Raw genomic sequence first — 21358 nt, 5'->3', positions numbered from 1 at the left:
GGCCAAGGGAGGTGGTGCTTTCAGTTGTTCACACAATGTGTACACCCCAGGTGTGTCCTTGACTACTGCTGAGTGGACAGGTAGATTAAATGGGAATTGAAAATACCTGGCACATTTGAGATTTTGTTCACGGTAAAATCTGGGAAAACATTTCTTCACTGCCTTCTTTTTTCATCATCAGCTTGAGGCATCTCAGTTCTGTGGACCTCTGAGAGTATAGATCAAGATTTAATGCAGGTCCTTCTCTTGTGCTTCTCCAAACTGTGTTCTTTTGTTTTGATTAAATACTTAATCTCTAACATTGAAAAATAACTATATAAAAAGAAAATAGCTTCCCTGGGGCTTCTTTCTGCTGCCACACAATGTTCTATAAGCTATCACTAGGAGAGCAGTGCCAGGATGATACATGGATCTAACAGATCAGCATGATGAGTGGGAGCTGGAAGAGAGAGGGTTGGGTTTTTAATATTGTCTGTCTTCCTACCTTCTGGTTTCTAGGATAATTTCTTTGTGAAGACCTGGACAGTATGGTCAGATTTATACAGGGCTACTAGGAGAAAAAAATATTTTAGATGCTTGAGTTTATTAGCATGGTACATTTCTGTGTTATTTTTTCCATAGCTATTGAGATGCCTTAGGATCCTTTACATCCATTCTCAGCAGAGGTAAAGGAACTTAGTTTTAGGGACTTATATCAATGCACATCATTTTAAGCTTGTAATAGTTTGACTTCTGAAAATGGTACAAACGCTCCCAAGTGCTTAAGAAAATATGACGACAATTCTCACTGAAAGTCAACAGGATTTAGAATTTCAAAAGGCAAAGTACCTTCTGAAAATGAGCCAGTTCTACTTCCTGTATTCAGGAAGCTATGGCTTACTTGTCAACCTGGTTTTGCTCAAAGAAGATCAGAAGTCACACCGGCCCTCACCTGTTACCAGGTTTCACACATGAGGATGAAATGTAGAACATCCAGTTAAAATGTGGTTTTCATTTTCAGTGAAGTCTTATTTTAGTCAAAGTGAGAGAGGCCAGTTTGACCATGCATTTTCTCAGATCACATTTTTTCAGATCAGTGGGCCTTTGTCCACCATCAGAAATCCCCAAGAACCACAGCAACCCTTTTATCATGACTGTTGTAATCAAATTGTAAGTCATGTAAGTCATAACTACTGATTACTTGCATGAGGGGATTGAGGGTACCCTCAGTAAGTTCATGGACAGCAGCAGTTTGGGTGGGAGTGTTAATATGCTTGGAGGGCAGGAAGGCTCTGCAGATGGAGTTGGATCAATGGGCTGAGGGCAGGGGGATGAGGTTCAACAAAGCCAAGTACCAGGTCCTGCACTTTGGCCACAACACTGTGCAGAGCTATGGGCTGGGGACAGAGTGTCCTGGGGGAGCTGGGTGGCAGTGGCTGAACATTGGCTAACATGTGGCCAGTGGCATCCTGGCCTGTGTCAGCAACTGTGCGGCTAGCAGGGCCAGGGCAGTGATTGTTCTGTACTTGGCACTGCTGAGGCCACACCTTGAGTGCTGCATCCAGTTCTGGGTCCCTCACTTCAGAAGGAACACTGAGGTACTGGAAAGAGTCCAGAAAAGAGCAACAGAACTGGTGAAGGGTCTGAACCACAGGTCCTATGAGGAGCAGCTGAGGGAGCTGGGGTTGTTCAGCCTGGAGAACAGAAGGCTCAGGGGTGACCTTATCACTCTCTACAACTGCCTGACAGGAGCTTGTAGCCAGGTGGGGGTTGGTCTCTTTTCCCAGGCAGCTAGCTACAGGACAAGACGACACAGCCTCAAGCTGCACCATGGGGCATCAGGAAGAATTTTTTCATAGAAATGGTTGTTGAGCTCTGGAACAGGCTGCCCACGGAGGTGGTGGAATCACCATCCCTGGATGAGTTCAAGAAATTACTGGATATGGCACTTAGTTCTATGGTCTAGTTGCCATGGTGGTGCTCAGTCAAAGGCTGGACCCTGTGATCTCAGAGAGCTTTTCCAATGCTAAATTATTCTGTGATTATGGCTTTAGGGATGAGCTGCAGACCAGTTCTCATTACTTCCTGCAATCCAGTCTCGATTGCTTTGGTTGAGATGTGGTGGCTGTTTGATAAAGACAAACTTGCTTTGTGTCTTCATACATCAAAGAGTACCAAATAGAAGACACAGATTACAGGAGAGGAGACTGTAGGTGCACACACATGGAGAAGATCATCTGAGCAAATGCTCCTGATGCTGACACTGTGGTATGATGTCATGGGCAGAGGACTTCCAATAAGCAAATAATGTAAAATGCTTCTTGTCATTTACAGTGAGATTAATCAGATAAGAGGCCTTGCAAATTGAGGATGCCCTTTTCATGAGCTTTGAACCCAAATCCTGGAGCCTTAACAAATCTCACTGCAGGCAGGAACAGCTTTGGAGCACAAATACATCTCCACAGTAGATAAGATTATCTGATTAATTTAAGCTCATAAAACAAAGGTCCTGTTACTGTAAAAACTTGTCATGGTTGATTTTTTTGAAGGTCACTTTCTGCTATGGCAACAGAGAAACTGTGCTTGTGAAAGGAAGAATCATGTTTGAATGAGAAGGCTACACAGAGGCATAAAAAGAGGCATAAAAAGCTGCTCTGGCATTTGCTAAAGGTACCAGCAGTCCCTCTAGAGAACTTTCATGATGGACCCTTCTCCCCCATCTGATCTGACTTCTCTCTCTTGTTATGTTTAGACTTTTTTTTTTTCTGATGAAGTTGGATGTTGTTCAAGTTAAGCACAAAATAATTGGTTAACTTGAAGGAATTGAAGTATTTCCAAAGCATTTACTATTCCTGGTGAAATACACGGGCAATCAGAAACCACAGTGCTTTGTCACATTGCATTAGGATGGATTGCATGGAAGGGAGAGAGCTGCCCACTGATACACCAGGGCTGCTGCTGGTAGTAGGTGTGGATGGGACTTCCATACAGGGGTTTTGTTCAGATATTCTCCCCAGATTTTGTGTAAGAGAAAAGCAATCCTATCTTGAAAGATACAGAATAAAGGAGAAGATACTAGATGATCTGATGGTCTCACTAGATCCAATTCCAGACGTAACCCATGAAGAGCTGGAACACCGATGCAGATGAAACAATATTGGGGTTCTCTATTGTTGAATAATTCTCTTTACGGTGATCATATTCATGTCCAGAACAGGTTAAAAAACTGAAGGTTATAGCAAAATAATTGCTATATATAACTTTAAAACAGAGTAAATAACACATTTTCCTTTATATTTGCCATCTGATATGACTGCTCAGTTAAGGTCAAGTCACTCTTGCATTTGTTAGGTGGAATTTCATACGTCAAAGCCCAGAGCTCATCCATAACCTAAACCTTGTGTTAAAGTTTCCTGCTAAAAGCATTATTCCTCGGATGATTTAAATCACCTGATGGCTTCACAGTGTAGTGGCTCTATTTACAGCGTGTTACTCTGTATTAGGTGCTGCCAGCCATCTCTAAAGTGCACTGCAGCATGTTACCACCTGCTTATGGGCATTAAAAAGACTGATGGACCAGATTCTTCTTTACAGAAAAGCGCCTTTTTGTCACTCTGTGTGGTTTAAAGGGACTCTGAGTGGCAATTACTATGATGTATTTCTGCTTTATGGTCCATCTGTACTTCTGCATTGTGTAAGGGACCCCAGCATAAACGAAAATGAGGTCACTGGGAATCTGCTCATGTTCAACTGCAAGGTGGACAAAAGATCTCTGTAAAATATTAATTGTAATGCACTGGTCTATTGTGAACACCAACCTTAAATTTGTAATCTATCTTGCCTGCCTTGCAGATGAGGAACTCAGCACCCAGAGGGAATAGGAGATGTGCCTGCATTGTGGAGCAGAATCTGAGTCCTGTCACTAGAACCAAGCAGAAATATTTATATAATTGATGATGAAAACGTACATACAAAATAAAGGATATTTTTGAGCAGAAAGCAGATGTTTTTTTCCACTGAATTTCCCCCAGAGGGAAGTATATCTGATCAGAGCACACAGTTGTGGAATGCTATAGGACAACCCTCTTGCTGATTCCCTGGCACTGCAACCCTTGATGTCCTAAGAATGAGGGCATTCTGCATGGCTGTTTGCTGTGGAAATTCTAGGGTCCTGAAGCCTGAACTCCCAGACAGCAGGGAGTGTAGGTGCCAGAAATTTGCTAACAAACAAAGTTTTAGAATTTTTGAATGGAAATCGCCTGTTAGCTATAGTTGCATTGGCAAAACATGTCCATTTCTGCAAAAGATTCATTAATTTAGTGAAATCTAATAAAATGAGGAGTTTCTTAAGTTATCCTATTGGCGCTGCTCTCAGCACTCACTTCCTGGACTTAATCACCCAGGAGTCCTCTTCTTTCTTGCTTTTGACTCTTACATGCACTGAGGAGAAATGCTTCAGTAGATAACTGATTTTTTTTGCCTCCTGTCAGATGCTTCTTTATGTCCTTCATAAAATTGTTGGAGGAAAATTGCCAAATTTTAGCACTCACTTGAGATTACTCCATCATACACCTCAGCTGCAGGGAACCAAATCCCCACTGTACTGAGTCAGGAAAGTTGTACATGAAATGCTTTGACATAGCATTGGTGTGTCTGGAAATTGTCACACACCTTAGTGACTGTGATTCTTGGGAGATGACAGCAGTGGTGTAAAAACTTTTTCAGTTAACTGTTCACCCATATGGAGAATTCCCTGTGATGCTGCTGATGGATCACAGTGTGTCATGTCTGCAGTGCTTCACACAGCAGAGCACAGTCAGGGGACTTGGGAACAGCAGTGTGAGCATTTTTGTTGTTTTCAGGAAGTTGGATGTCAGATCTGGAACATCCCAGGTCGGAGCCAGCTCACCCTGGCTAAGAGTGCCTCCGTGCCCATGCTGCCTGTGTGTCACAGCGCTGCTCTGCCCTGCCTGGGGTGCGAGGGCCTGTAAGGGACTGGGGGTGTGCGAACAGAGAAGGGGAAAGGACTGGGCAATCAAGTGGAATGCATGCAATAAAGCCCCCCTGTGCCTCATATTTTTGCTTTCACTTTTGCTAGTGGTGCAAGTTAAAGCTGCCTATTCAGACCACCCTGCAGGCGCCTTCCCTTCCCCACTGAGGGGCGCTTCCCCGGGCAGGTGCTGCTGGGGTGCCAGCTAACCTGAGAGCGCCTCTGCCTCACGCTGCGCTGACACTCCCCTCAGCCCACCAGATGCCCGAGCCCAGATGATATAACAGCTGCCTCACCAGAGATGAGAGGACTCTCCACTTGGTAAAATCCACGAGGGTTTACTGAGGATCAGGGAACAAACACCACCACTGGCGAAGGGACCCGAGGCTGCAAAGCCTCAATCGGCCCAGGGGCTAGGATATATAGGTGGGGCAGGGTAGGCGGGGTCAGTGTATAAGCAGTCCAATGGGGAGAGGGCCCAGGGGAGGAGCTGGAGGCAGAACCAATAAGAGAGAAAGGGAGGAGCGGTGTTCTGGCGAGAAGCAATGGGAAACTGGGAACATGGAATATGCTGGAACCGGGGGAGTGAGCAACAGCTGACGGGCAGAAGTTCATTTACATGGAGGTGCAGGGAGCGCGGGGAGATTGTTTCACTTCCTCACCTTGAGTTAAACAAGGGTGTTCGCTCATGGTGTCCCAGCCCTGTTTTCCTCATGGTCGTCTCCCACACCACTCCTTTGTCCTCACAATTTTTAACTTAGGGCAGGGCTGGAGAGCAGAGTGTGATCTGGTATTTTTCCTTGTTGCTCTTGGAATACTCTAGTTATTATGTTTATTGCCACTTAATACACAAAACCAAAGCGAGGTAGGGGATTCTCTGTCTGAAAATGCCTATTTTGAAAAAATAACATTTGTCTTCTGCAGTTGCCTGTGGTGCACTCTATTACGGACAGCATAGAATAAAACTTTCCAGGACACTGATTTGGGGATACTTGTGTCTCAGCAGCACTTGAAGAGGCAAATCAAATGTTTGCAGTGATTGGGAAAGGCGCAGAGAGCAAAATTGAAAATGTCACTATGTTGCTATATATCTGTGATTCACACACGCTTTGATTACAGTGTGCTGTTGCCCTCATTTCTAAAGGATATAGTAAAGGTAGAAAATGTTCAGAGAAGGGCAGCAGGTATGGAAGTGTTACCATAGATATGGAATAGCTTCTGTGCAAGGAGTGATTCAGAACACTGTCTTTTAAGTGTGGAAGAGAGGAGAGATAGGTACATAATGTCTGGGTAACTGGCTAGGTTGCCTGGGTCCTGCTGGTGGTACATGAAACCAGAATCTGCCAGCCCTGGCTGAAGTAGGGGATTGATTGATTGATTGATTGATTTCTTCTCTGTACTGAGGTGCCATAGGAAATCCTGAAGTACTGCTTAGATGCTGTAGCAGCTGGATTCTAGTTCCTTTGTTTGCAGAACTCCTGTAAAAGTGCAAGGTCTCCTGCTGTTACAGCTCGTTCTCTGGCTGCTTGAACAGGGAGGGTATGCATATGGATTGTAGACACATCTGGAGGCAACATGACCATTTGCTTTTTTCTCTGTCAATTATTTTTCTTTTTTGGTATTAAATTGTGCTGATAAGTCCCTGCAGGCAATTACACCTGTATGTGGCCAGTGTAAACAAAGTGGAAGGTTACTGAGGTGGAACATTAGGTCAGCTGAGACAGAGATATTTTTTCTGCATTTTACAGAAATTATTGCTTTTGGTTCACAAGGGAGTTTGGTTCCGGCTATAATCAGCAGTGACCTTCTCCTTGCATTCCATTACCTGTCCTTCACAGCAATTATTTTCTTGCTTATTTCTCTTTTTGTTATTACTATTTGCATTTTTCAGCTTATGACTTGAAATTTTGGAATCTTCAAAGGTCCATGACTGCTTTTGCTGCATGGCCTGCCTCTCAGAAGTGCTGAGACTTAGAAGCTGCTCTTGAGCCCAGTGGTATGTTTTATTGCCCATCGTTTCTGAAATGATGTTACTTCCCAGAAATTGTGATGCTTTCTGCCACTACAGCATGCTCTGTATTTTAAAGAGCATTTTTCCCATAGGAAATGTAGGTAGTAGTTACCCACAAACTTCCATCTCGTGGTGTAGCACATTACATTTATTGCTTTACTGGTCTGGTTGAAGGTTGCTGCTCTCACATCTACTCACATCTACTCTCATTTCCCATGTTACAAACCTGGGAAATGTCTTGATTTTCCCTCAGTTTGAATGGTGCATCTGTATTTTGGAGAAAGCATGGGAAAATGACTCAGTAAAAATAAATGTCACAGGAAAGGATGCATAATGTACAGGTAGGGTAAATCCAGCTCTCTTAGCCCACAGCACATGGGACAGTTTTATTTGTCACTATCAGGATCCATTGCAGGGTCAGTGCTATGCTTAGATCCTGCTCCATCCTGCCATGGCCAAATAACAAGGGAAGCACCTCAGAGAACAGTGTCCAACAATACTGAAAGGCAGCTGGTCCCAGTGCTGCCTATTTGATCCCTGAGTAGCAGCACATGCCTGCCATTGGGCACAAACAGCAGTGTCCTGATTGTCCCTTATTTTGCTTTTGACAGAGCAGCTGTCTCTTCTGCCTGAAAAAAAGCTCTTGCCTTGATTAATAAACATACAGTGAAGCCACCTGAGCATTTAGGAGGAATATCTTTTTTGCACTTCCACACCTGTGTCCCTGCTGCTTAACAGCATCCCTGTGCTGCATTCTGTCCTTCCTCCTCCCTGTGCATCTGAAACAGCTCACCCTGGGTAGCTGCAAACTTCTCTCTGTTCAGCAGATGAATAAAACATCATGGCCTTACGTCACTGTAAAACCTGCTTGGCTGTGCTTTTGTTAATCCTCTGCTTATTTATTTACTTATCTGCGACATGCATCGCTAATAGAATTTAAATGTTATGTTAAAGACTGATGTTAGGAAGGTTTGGTTTCCCCCCCTTATTTACTGGCTCCTGGATACCACAGGGAAATATTACAGCATATATTTTATTATTCAAGATGATGCTGACATAGAATTTCCCTGATTCATCTCCCACCATTCCTCTGACGCTCAAGAAATGTCTTGCCTGCAGCCAGTGTGATAAACCTTTAAAGAGTTACTGTTACAATGAATGAGATTATAGAAATACATTATTATAAATCAGTGATCTTTTTTGGTTAGATTATGTAACTCGTAGTCTCTGTCAGAGTGAGTGAGTCTGTGCTCCTAGGCTTTGAAATGCTGAACACTGTAATTCAGGAGAGAGTTTTTATGGCCATTTTATTACCGTTGTATCTCAGGTGAGACGAATGAATCACAATGAGTTACTTAGGATGTGCTTGTTCTTGTCAACAAAGCAAAACATGGTTCATCATGGCAAAGGCTGACTGACCCAAAGGCTTAATCCCTATTTCAGAGCAGGATGAGGAATCTGGAATCAATAAATAGTTGATGTATGTTTTAATGAGGGGGTGTCGCTAATGTCGGATGGAATCTCCTCTGGTTCCTGAATGCAGGAAGTATATATGTTGTTAATAGTTTGAGTTAGAGTATTTTCATTTTTGGCTGAAAGTTTGTAAAATTTTGGTGGAATTTTTCTCTCTTGCACTGTCCAAATTTCATCACCAGGTCCACTTGACTTCTCTTTGCTTGTACGTAAGTCATGACAAAATTCAGAGAATGAGTTTCTAATCTTATGGAAATCAATGAAAATGTCCTGTTGCCTGGAAAGATACAGATATTTCACTTGTATGCATCTCTATATCTTACACCAATCACAGGTTTTGTTCAGCTATTTCCTGTAGTTTTCTTGTCTGTGGATTTTTGCTGTTTCTTTGTCATTCTGCTCATTTGATGTGTCTTAAAAATAGGTTTATATATTTTATGGCACATTCTGTGTCTTTTCAGGGATGTTCTAGTCCAGCTTTGTCCAAGATAGCAGAAAATTTAGGTAGGAGATCCAGTTTCAAAAACAACTTCAATTAGTAGAAGTACAGACTATACATGTTCCCATATGCAGGGTGGAAAAATCTTACTGAAACACATAAAGCTGAAAAAAAATAATGATCTTGTCCAGGTTTGGGTCTGACCCCTCAAGGCCTTCAAAAGCGTAGTTTGTGTTGTTTTTGACACTGTAAAAATGCCATATATGTATGCATACACACACATAGATATACCTATAGATGATACAGCTATAGATGGTATAGCTACAGACAGGTTTTGGCCCTAAATATGTAAGGGTAATTTACCAGAAGGATGGTATTAACTTCTTTTGGAAATGCAGGCATGAGCCAAACAGAAGCCACAAGACGGAAAAAGCAGAGCAGTTGGTGGCTAGGCTGAGGGATCTTGCCTTGCTTCTGAAGTCATTTGGACATGGAGGAAGATTCCCAAATCCCTGTACCAACATTATGGCAGAAGCAATTGGAGCACAGCCCTTTTTGCTGGGTGCAGGCACTGTTCTTTGTGTATGTATCAAATTGTGGGGTTTATTAATGTTAGACTTTGAAAACACTTGGCCTAGCAATGTGCTTTTGTAAGCTCGGGGGACGTTTAAACTGAGGCCAAGCAAACAAGTGAAGTGCAGTGAGAGTTTTGTTGGACCAGGTCCAATTTGGTAAGAAGAATGAGATGACTAAGCATGTGCTGAGCTTTAATACTACTCAGTGCATCATGATTTCAGTTGTGTCAGTGTTTCTATTATAAATATCTCTTCTCAGGGGAGCTCAGCTGCACATCTTGTTTGGGGCTGGAAAATTCCATTTCGAGAATGCTATTAATTGTTTAAAAATACATATTTGCTTTTTAGGTCAAGATTTTTGAAGTAGTGATGTGTGATACTTAGCAGGAGACAATTCAAAGGCCTGGTTTTTCAGGTGGTCACTAATGAGAAAAATAATCCTCCCTCTCTGCCCATCCCATTTTCAGATACAGGTGGTCTGGTTAAATTTCTCGAGTATTCATAACTGCGTTCTATTTTTTCTTCCTCTTTTACTTCTTGATGATGACCAGAAGCTTGAGATGGGTTGATGGATTGATTTACTTCTCATTAAGAAATAAAAGGCCTAAGATGAGAATGTGAGTACTCCTTGGAATATTATTTGAACTTTTTGTATAAAATAAATGGCAATCACACTTATGTCCCTTCTGCTGCCATTTGCTGCTTCTGCTTGACTGTCCTAAGGCAGTGCTATGTGTTTTGTTAGCTGTGTCGACTTGGTATGAGTTGTGCCAAAGACCAGGTTCTCCCAAGCCTTGTGCAGGTTGGTCAAGGCTTGTGTTGTTCTTCCAGAACTGTGTATATAGCCATGTGCTCCCTCACAAATGGGTGACTGCCTGCAGACAGCGCTGCCAGCACTGAGATTTTGTACCTTCTCACCTCATTGTCTTCCAGACCAAAAGGACAAGCCTAAGAAGAGAGGGGAATTGTGTAAGCACTTGCTGCTGGCAGCACAGCAGGTGCTGGGCACATGGCAGCATTGCTAAATACCAGAGTCTGGTCAAACCATTACAGCTGGTTAGGTTATCACGCTCTATGTAACTGGAGAACCATTTCAGTGGCTGTGGGTGAGCAGGAAACCTCCTGGCAGACAGCAGCACTGTGGGATAAGCTACTAACAACTCAGTGGAAGTGATTTTATGACATGCATCACATATTTTTCCCAAGCAGCACTGAAAGGCTGTAACCCCAAACCATCAGAAGCAGCCCAAGCAGCGGTTCTTTGCGTGCAGCAGAAGCAGATTAGCAAATGGCATTTTCTGTCCTTAATCTACAAAGCACATTGGAAATGCAGAAACAGATCTACGTGCCTTTAAAAAGACAATATTGTGCCTGGTAAAGCATCTGTCTCTTTGCTCAATGGCATTTACATAAAAGAAGGTGCTAGAAGAAGTCATTGGCCAATATTTTTAGGAGCAGCCCCATCCAAAGGTTCAATATACTAGAAAAAGTTCAGGGATAGCTGTTAAAGAAATATTTGTAGCTTGGCAGATAAGTCTGTAGGATGCTATTTTGCAGTGAGCTTTCTTTTGACCAGAGTAGCAGTGTGCTTGCTTGCACCTCTGTCTCTGCCCTGAGGTGTGTGGGATGGTTCTGAGCAACCCGAGCTTTGAAGGATGAGACTGGACTCTTCAGTTTTCAATTTTCAGATTGCTTATTATTTCCTATCTACAAAGTTTTTCCTTCTGCCCAGCAAGGCAGCCAAGGGCACTCTGACCCCCTCCGAGGTGGCATCGTTGTATGATATACAAACTATGTATATCATATTTACTTTTATGTCCCGATCCCTATCACCTATGTTAGAAAGTGCACTTTTACTCTAAACCAATCCCCAGGTGCCAACATCATCACAGAAAATGGATGGCAACATTCCAGGTCTTCCGAGCCCCCCAAGAGGGTTCTCAGCAACTCTGGACATCCGGAGCGATGTGCTGAGTTCCCACAGTGCCCCAGCACTGACACACAGCTGTGTCACTGTTTTGTTTTTTTTTTTTAATGGCTTTAACAGTTTACTAGCAGTCTACTATAAAAGTAGCAGTGAGATTTTATCAATTCTGATAATAAAAATAACACATGGGTTTTTGCAGTGTGCTCCACTTGTCCCCAGTGTGCATTCTGGAAATTTGTCTGTAGCAGCATCCTTTGAGAACTGTGGTCAGGGAGAATTTTGAGGCTACTGAAAGTAAAAGATGGGTACTGTATGGTTTGTTTCTTGGGCAGTAGCTGAATTAGACTGATATATTTTCCAAACCTAGAGATCTCCTGTATTTCAAAGTAATACCTAACAGAAAATGCAATCTATTGGTCATCATGGGCAGTGTATAATGTTAAGCAGTGTGCCAGGGAAGTGCAGGATGTCACTCCTGGGAATGGCAAGGGATAGTCAAGGCACTCCTGATAGGCAAGACCTGTCTCAGCTTAGGAGCTAGGGGGAAGCTTGAGTCAAGACAGCTGAGGACAATCCCATGCACAAGGAAAGAGGTGTAAAGTCAGCTCTGGGGAGGTGGGAAACACTGCTATCCTTTGTCAGTGGGAATAGGTTAATGTGCTGAAAGTCCTGAGATCAAAGTCCCTCTCTTCCTTCTGGTCTTGGTACCTTTGACTCTCAGTCACACAGAATGTGAAGAACACAATGTAAAATGCTGTTGCAGTTTATTATGTTGTTAATATGTAGACTAGAATCATTTGTCTCAACCAGCAAAAAAACATTTGAAGCAGAATAATGAAGCTAATGCTATCTTATGAGCTTGTCACTCCTAAATTTGAAATAGCATTTCCCATTTTAACTTGCAGGCCACTTCTTTAGTTATTCCTGAGAATAATTATCTGTATTTAGGAGGCAAGTCTCTGATTTTATGAAATAGGAACTGGTTTTGGGATTGGAATGGCGAGTGTCTGTGATTTTACTTTAAGGACATTCCAGTCTCAGTTTTTCCAGATGTAACCCAATGCACTTAGAGTTGGAGAAAATTTATTTTTATCTTTAGTACCAGAGGTTTAGCTAGTCAATGCAGGTTTCAAACTGCTTTATTCTTAAAAATGTTCAGCATTGATGGCTTGAACTCTCTTAATTTTGATTTTGGTGGGTTGTTCTTTGACTCAGCAACATAATAAAAATGATCAGCTGCTTGATGATTTTTCTTCAGATGACCAGTTTGGGATTAGTCCTGTAAAATGTTGTTAAGAGACAGTATTCTTATGCTATAAATCATATAAAGAAAAGATGTCTTTATGGTGCTAGGCCCATGTTTGCACTGAAAATTGTCAACATACTTTATATGCTTTATTGCTTAGATCAATGCATTATTTAAGATTGTAACATAGTTCTTGTGGTTTGAGAGTGCATTTATTTAAGTGATGCATGTAGAGCTGTAACTCCTGAAAGAGACTTTTGCCTAAGCAAGGAATCAGGGGAAGTAATTGCTGTACTGAGCAGTGAGATGACCATACAAATCAAAATGAAGAACTAGACATGAAGTCTCTTCTATTCTCTTTATCAGAAAATGGATGAGAGGTGATACTGTGTGAGATTGGTGTCTGAAGCAGTGGAGCAGGTGCTGAAATTCAACAGAGGCAAATTCAGGGTCCTGCAGCTGTGGAGGAACAACCCCAGGCACCAGCACAAGCTGGGGGCTGACTTGCTTGGGAGCAGCTCTGGGGAGAAGGACCTGGCAGTCCTGGTGGACAACAAGAGCCAGCAGTGCCCAGGTGGCCAAGAAGGACAAAGGTGTCCTGGGGTACATTAAGAAGAGCATTGCCAGGAGGTTGAGGGAAGTGATTCTGCCTCTGCTCAGGCCAGGTGGCGTACATCTTGAGTGCTGTGTCCAATTCTGGGCTCCTCAGTATGAGAGAGATGTGGAACTGCTGGAGCAGGTTCAGTGGAGGGCTATGAAGAGATCAAGGGACTGGAGCTTCTCCCTTCTGAGGAAAGGCTGAGGGAGCTGGGCCTGTTCTACCTCGAAAAGAGACGATGGAGAGGGGACCTCATAAATGTCTGTCAGTATCTGAAGGGAGGGTGCCAAGAGGAAGGATCCAGGGTGTTCTCTTACCAAGCAACAGAACAGGAGGCAAAAGGCAGAAATTGATGCACAGGAAGTTCCATTTGAATATGAGGAAGAACTTCTTTACTGTGAAGGTGACTATGCACTGGAACAGGTTGTCTGGAGAGGCTGTGGAGTCTCCCTGACTGAAGATATTGAAAATCCTGGACACAATCCTGTGCCATCTGCTCTGGGATGACCCTGCTGGAGCAGGGAAGTTTGGCTAGATGACCCCACTGTGGTCCCTTCCAACCTAACCCTTTTTGTGATTCTGTGTGATTTTTGTGATCCTGACCAAAACAAGACTGTGGACATATGAAGTGGTGTTCCTGTGGTTTTGACTTGGCTGCTGAAGTAGATAACTAGCTTCCCCAGAGGGCTGGGAGCTCTGGGATTGCCTCTGATGGGCTTGAAACACTGGAGAGGATTTAGGAAAAGAAAAAGGTGACTTTAAGGAATTGTGTCCAGAGAACAAGGTGGTCACAGTACCCCAAGAAAGGCTAAAACAACCACATATGCAATTATCAAATTATCAAGTCTAAGTAAACTTAATCTAGGAGACAAGTGGGAATGGTGGAGTGGTGGAGTCCTGATCTTGTCATTCAAGAGTGAAGACATCACAAAGGGTATACCGAAAAATACCCAAACTGTGGGCAGCAGAGTGACAGGTATGGGAAATTATTCTGTTTTATTTCAGATGCAAGGAGAATGCCCCAGGGAAAGTAGGAGAGAGCACCAGGGTCGCTTACAGTGCTGTGTGGCCCCAGCAGCCCTAGTAAACAGTGACCGTGGGTTGGTAAGGTGTGGCTAAGGACAGAAACCACCCTACGGGATGGAGAAGCAGCAGTGCTACACAGACCACCTCTGGCAGAGACTCCTGTAGAGAATATCCATAGGATTCTGAGGAGGAAAGGCTTTTGGGAAGAGCTTAAAAAATCTCCAATTTGCAAAGTTTTGCAAATTAATGGATCTATTCAGTGTCTTATTTCCCTGCTGTTTAACAAAGGGAAAGATGCACATTGATTTGGTATATTTTTGTCACATGTTTTTGATAGATATAATATGGATCTTGAAAGATGGCATGACCCCAAATGAATAATTTTGCATCTAATTTCCATAAAAGTAAGTAGAAGTCAGACCCTTATTGCTTAGAGTTAATGTGAGAATAATGCATTCCTTCCACACTATTTACCTTAGTCATGCCTCAGGGCAGACAGGGGCCATCTCAAAGAACATGTTTGTCAAGGCTACTCTTATGTGTTTTTAGTGTCCTGGATGTGATGTGGAGGCTGGAGAACATGCTACAATAAAAATAAACCTTTATTAATAATATAAAGGAATTCTGCTAAAACCAAAGAATTCATTAAAGATTAAGCTGGTATTAGTGGAGAGGGTGTGTCTGTGCTTTATGTGCATTATTCATGGAGACCCTCACCACAGAAGTATATGTTAATTATTCCTAACTTTTCTCAGAGGTTGGTTTTGCTGTCTTATGATAAAATCTCAAGGTCAGGAAGGAGGGATTTTAGTGATGCTCCCACAATTGGCATTGTAAAATTTTATTTCTAAGTGAGGTGGTGCTAGTGGAAAGGGTGATAAATTTTAATTTCTATTAAATACTGGTGCACTGGCTGTAACTATCTAGTAGGACCTGCACATCACTGTTGACAGGCTTGCTAATGGATTAAAGGGAGCTGATGTCATGCTAGCTACAGAGTGAAGATATAAGCAGAACATGTAGCTTTCTTGTCCAGTACACTGGGGAGTGCAGACCCATTGCCAAAATTCTGGAGAAATCTGAACAGTTCATCAGTCTGATCATGTTTCACTCACACATTTTTCAGCTTCAGGACTATAGGGCCTGATCCAGCAGAGAACAAAAGGAGTGTGAGAGCTGATGGCTGCATCAGAGGTGCCCAGGCAGGTGTGTAAAGTTAAACCCAGAGTAAACAGTGATGGAAAACAAAAGCAAGTAAGATTTCAAGGAAAGTAGTGCAGCTGGATGTGTGTGAGGAGGTGGGCAGCTTGAGGAAGGTAAAAATGAACTGCAAGTTGTGAGCTTTAAGAAAGGGAGTGAGCCACTTCCATGAGCTGTTTCAGCACAGCCCAAGTGGTGGGAGCTGCCAGGGGGCACATCCAGGACAAACTCCAGGGAGCTGCAACTGTAGGTTCTATGTCTTTGTTAACAACAAAAAAATGTTCGGTTTTTTTTTAGTGGGTTTGCTTTGGTTTATTTTGTGTGTCCCCCTCACCTTTTACATTTTTTTTTCCTCCTGAATTCAGTAATGCATAGAAAGTAATTAAACTCTCTTGCAAAGAAGCACAGAGTAAAAGCCTGAATGAGAGATGTGGGACTCCAGGCAGCTCTTCAAAATGCAGTTTATTACATCCAAGACGTTACCCAAGCAGTCCAGGGTCGTGGGTGACAGAGCCTGTGCCTACAGCTGTCAGCTCCAGCTGCAGGCAGGCCTGGAGACCCTTGGTTTAGGTTACTAATGCATTGTATACTTTTCTTTGCTGAGCATCTTAATACAGTAGAACCAATCTATACCTTAACTTTTATCTATAGCTTATCATAACTACTATAATTACCATATTCATGTTACTATTCTCCAATCACTAAATGTTAGTACATTACAGTTTAAGCAAGAAGATGTTTTTCAGTTTTCTTGCAGTGGAAAATTCTGAGACCCTTTTTCAACTTGCAACATCGGCAGGCTTGTTTGCTTGTGCTATTTTTCTGCTTGCTAAAAACATCTTGTTTGAGGTAGGTTTATCCTTTGCTGTAAGTCATAAAAACCCCCTTCTAACTAACAAACCCTTTGCCTCCTTGGTTATCCAATAAGATTGGCTCAGCAATTCTTTTCTTCTATATCAAAACTTGCTTTCATTTCTATTCCTTCTTCAGATTCTACATTCAAAAATCTTTCTGCTAAGCATATGTTTCTGTGAGACTTGTCAAACTTTGATCCTTCCCAACAGCACAGAACTTGGAGATGCAGGATGTTCATTTGTGGCTATTAGAAACTCTTTTCTGGGTGAACTGGCCCAAGGGATTTTTTGGAGTGTGTGCCCTGAGTGTGTGCATATGGGGATAGCAACAGGACTTAAGATTTCTGGAGCAGGTTAAACACTGGTATTTGGGACATACTGTGCTAGTGATGAGTTCTTTCCCAACAAACTTTAATTCTCTTAGATTTCAGCTGTCCATTTTTTAATGGCTAAGAGGCTGTCTGAGAACCATTATGATGCTGATTTGGACTACTTGATAAATCTCAGTGTTTGGGTTTTCTGTTAATAAGAGAGAAAAAAATGTAGGTCTGTCAGATGATTGTGGTGCTTCGATAATCTCTTCCTTTGCTGTTCGTCAGTGCAGTGTTTTAATTAGTCTTTTGCATTTTTCTTGTCTAATTCATCCCTCACTGCATGTGTCTTATCATGCACTAGAAGTAAGTTGAAACATTAATTAATTTGAGCCATTTCAAAGAGATGAAGGACTCGTTCAACTATCTTTTCCCTTTGAATTCAGAGGCCAAGCAGATAGTACCTACTTGCTGCCTTTGTGTGAGAGCAGCCTCAGGCAAAATTCTTCACCTCAAGTGAACTTGCAGATGTGTAGTTTCTTGACTGGGACCTGCCATTTAGTACCTAAATTCTCCATCTGGAAATGCAGAAGTGTTCACTATGTATCCTTAATTGTGCATGGATTAGCATCTGTGTCTCTGGATTCTACTTACACTCCCTTAACATGTTTCATACTTCAGATATGAATACAGTGTTTTTAAAAACTACCATCAACCCCCTATATAGTGTATTTTATTGTAATTTCTTTATTTGGTGCTGAGTATCTTCTTACAAGCATTTCCACGTACATGCAAAGAGTACCTGCTGTTCCTTGCAAGATCAGTTTTTAATCCTGCCTACATTATGGATAAAATCCTTGTTTCAGTCAGGAAAGCATCCTGCTGCAGATATTGGCCTCTGTGCCAAATGCTGGGTTATAAGCAATCAATGCAGTATGGGAAACAGAGGTGTAATATGATTTTTCAAACCAAGGCAAAATTGACACTCTATAATCTGACACATTGAGTCATCAAGATTTAATGAAAACCTAAAAATGAGGAGGGGAAACTCTGAAAGACATTCAAATACATCACAGAAGATTCAGATACCAATTCTTCTGTCTTCCTGTTCAGCTCTGAAGGCATACTCCAGCTCACTTGCCCTTTATCCTGGTCTAAAACAGGTGAAGGCCTGTGATAGCTGGCTATCAAAGCCATGCCAGTCTCAGTGTAACCTTTTCTGCTGTTTTTACACCATCATAAAGAGCTGCAAGGTAAAAGGCACTGGACACTTTCCCCATTTAATATTAATTTGGTTGTCCACTTCTGGTTTTATCTGTGGCCAGTTTCTCATAGCTGTTATATCCAACTCAACAAGTGCTGACATTGTTCCCCCCATTCTTCAGGCAATGCTGTGAATGGATTTATGAAACTGTCTCTCCTGTTTTGTGTCTTATTTTATATCTTGATGGATGGTTCAGTTTTCAGAATTATGGGATCTGCACAGTGATGCTGGTTTTAGTTGCGATTTTTTCAGGTCTCCCTGACAAAATACAGGTGAGTGTTTTGTAGTCAAAAGGGTTTGGACATTCTGCTGACTGATTGCTTTTAAACAATTTGATTATTGCTAAATTCTGTGGGACTCCAGTGAAGTTAAAGGCAATGGAGAGTGCATTGTTATTGGAGTAGCTTTGTGTTTAGCATGACTTGCTTCACACTTGACTGCTTTTCAAATTTGGTTGTCTGGAAAAATACTCTGGGAAATTTCTGATTCCTTCTTCTATGCTGTGGGAAGTGAATAAAAGTGAATCTCATTTGCCTTGTACCAGTGCTCAGTGCCACCCATGTGCTTGTTGTCTGGAAGAGTTTTGGACCCAAGTGTCAAAATTATCATCTCTGCAGAAATTTACAGGGTCACAGGGAATTTCTCCTTGTTCTCATGGCTTACAGCAGAACTGTTTACTGAGCCCTGCACAGCAAGGGTAAGATGTCCTGTGTGTTTGGGAGTACATAAAATGTTCAGCCAGGGAGTTCCCAGTATGGCAGCCAATGTATAATCCACAATGAAACCATCCTCCCAGCATGTTTTGTTGCTCTTCAGTTATTTCTTACTGTCAAAATGAAATGTGATGTCCTAATGAGGCTAGAACACCACTGAATGATCTCTCTTGATTCATACATTACACTCTCATTAATGCAATCTGATGCACCACTTCCATGTGCTGGACAGCTTTGCTAAAGATGGATATTTACAGACTCTACTTGCATTACTCCTCCTTTGCTGCAGCAATAAAATAAAATGCAATTTCTTTAGCAGTCCCTGTAGCCTGAAGAAGTCATTAAATGTTAACCAAAATAGTTTCTTTGCTGTCTTTAATACAGATCTGGAATAGTTTTGCCAGGGGAAGAATGCTGTTGTTTTTCTTCAGAGCTGTGGTTTTGCCTAAATAAAAGCACTAGATATGAGATCCTTAAATTTTTGTACCAGTTTGAAATCGAAAGGATGGAACAGATGCCTCTTTTGATGGGAAGAAACAAGTGCCTGGTCCTGAAACTGGGTGTTGCTGAACTCTAGGAAAGGTTTGTACATGGACATAGAGTTGAATTTGCAGCTCAACCATTCTTTATTCTTACAGAGCCTCCTAACTAATCTGATGGCCAGCTTCTCAAAAATATTAATCATTTGCTTTTGTACAAAAAGGCCTTCATTTGGAACTGTGAATGTGCAGTAAAGAGCTTGTCTGAGTCATTTGGGAAGTCAAATTTAAGTCCTTTAATCTTATATTCCAAAGTTTGCCTCACTCTTCTCCTCTGAGCTCTTTGTCAGCTGTTCAAATGACGTTTAAAGTAAGGACATCTGTGGATGTAAGTGAGAGGTCTGGATTCTGAAACACCTGTGCAAGCTGTAGAGTTGAATCTGTTAATCAATAATTCAGAATTTGACTTGCCTTATTTTGCTGGACTTTTTATTTAAAAAAGCTGGTGTAATTTTTCCCTTCACAGTACCCCGTATGAGAAGAAACTCAACTCATAAATAAGGGTGAAATGCCAATGTATCAGTGCAAAACAAAACCTGAAGAGCCGTGTCTGTGCTTTGTAAAAGCAGCAGATGCCTTGCAAGTGTGGAATCCAGTCTTGCACTTCTTTGTCATTCAATATCCTTCACTGTATTATATTACACTTTCAGATGCAGGAAACCTTTCAGGCTGCCTCTGATAGTGCCAGTCGAGTGATAAATATTCCATGCTGAAAATACTGTAGGTGCTTCTCATTCATCTTGCTTGCAGGAAGCAGATGGGATAGTCAGTGCAGGCTTGGCTTCTCTCCTTCTCATCAGCACCTTGTAGTTTTTAACAGCTGCCAAAATAGTGAAAACTTGGTCAGAATGAGTGAAATAGATAGGGTTGAGAGACTGACAAAGGAGTCCTATATACAACCGTTAAATGAACCAACCAATGTGGCCATAAAACAACAGTAGGAACAAGCCCTGCTTCTAACTTACTCATGACCTGACCCATTGGTATAAATTCTCTGCCTACAGCTGCAGCGCATGGCTGGGCCGTTGTGTTGTTTCCACAGGTACAGTCAGGATGTTCTATTACTACACCAAACTGCTTGACAGGGCCTCCAGCTTAACCATGGCAAGGCCAGCTGCAGTACCTGGAGTCTGCTATTCTGTTATCAGGCTGCTGGAGAAGGGTTTATAAGCTAAAAGCTTGTACTCAGTGAAGGAAATAGCAATTCAGAGCAAAGATTGTTTGCTTAATTACTATTGACTTTGTCACCTTCAGTCCTGATGGTTTTTTTAAAATCTGCGTTGCTTTTTCTCCTATCACTTATTCTGGTATCTTCCTTTAATTAATGAGAAAGGACAGACTAACTTTCCGGTGGTTGCCTGCTTTCATTTATTGCACTGTGCTTGCCAGGACTTGCAGGTGTGCTGCCCTTACCCTGGGCTGAGAGGGAAACTCTCTGTGCAGAAGGGGACTGTGGATTCAGGTGAATCCCACATATACCACCAGTGGAGAAGGACTGGCTGGAAACATGTTCAGCATGTGTAGAACCTAATTTAAGGAAGTGTACTGACATAGTTTTTTAATATGGTCTGGTTTCTTTTCCTAGCGTGTTGCTGAGGAGGAATTACCTGAGACACTTCCCTCCTAGAGTCACAGTGTAGTTTCAGGACTGGCATTTAAGTGATGTCCTTCCCCTCCCTGTACAACTAATCATCCATTTATTACTATGATGCCTAATAACTATGCTCTGAAAAATGGAAGAAAATATGTGGAAATACAAAATTACCGGGAAGCGCTCAAAAGAAGTTAACAATTGAAACTACAAATCTATCATTAAATTTCTAAGGTTTGTTCCTAAAATAAAAATTGTCCTTATAAACTATTCCCAAATGATGAGTTCTTGAGTTCTTCATCTATCACATTGAGCAGTGAAACCATTTGAGAAGCTCAGAATGTGCAAAGTAGGAAACAGCTTCTCTGGAGCAAAGTAATTCTGTAGTACTACTGCAGTCACCCATCATGGATGGAGGAGAAGTCATCCACTTTTTCAAATGGTCTAGAATAGATGTGTGAGTAGGTTCAAATTCTTCACAACCACCTGCGGAATTTGAGAAATAATTTGTGTTAATGTGCTGATAAGTTTCATTTTTCATCCACCTGACTGGCAGCTGATCACAGAAAAAATACAGCAACTTTTCACAGTCCAAGACATGGGTAGCCGTGACTGTGAAAAG

Source organism: Melospiza melodia, chromosome 3 (genome assembly GCF_035770615.1).
Source record: "Melospiza melodia melodia isolate bMelMel2 chromosome 3, bMelMel2.pri, whole genome shotgun sequence".
NCBI classification, from domain to species: Eukaryota; Metazoa; Chordata; class Aves; order Passeriformes; family Passerellidae; genus Melospiza; species Melospiza melodia.
This window is presented reverse-complemented; position numbering follows the sequence as displayed.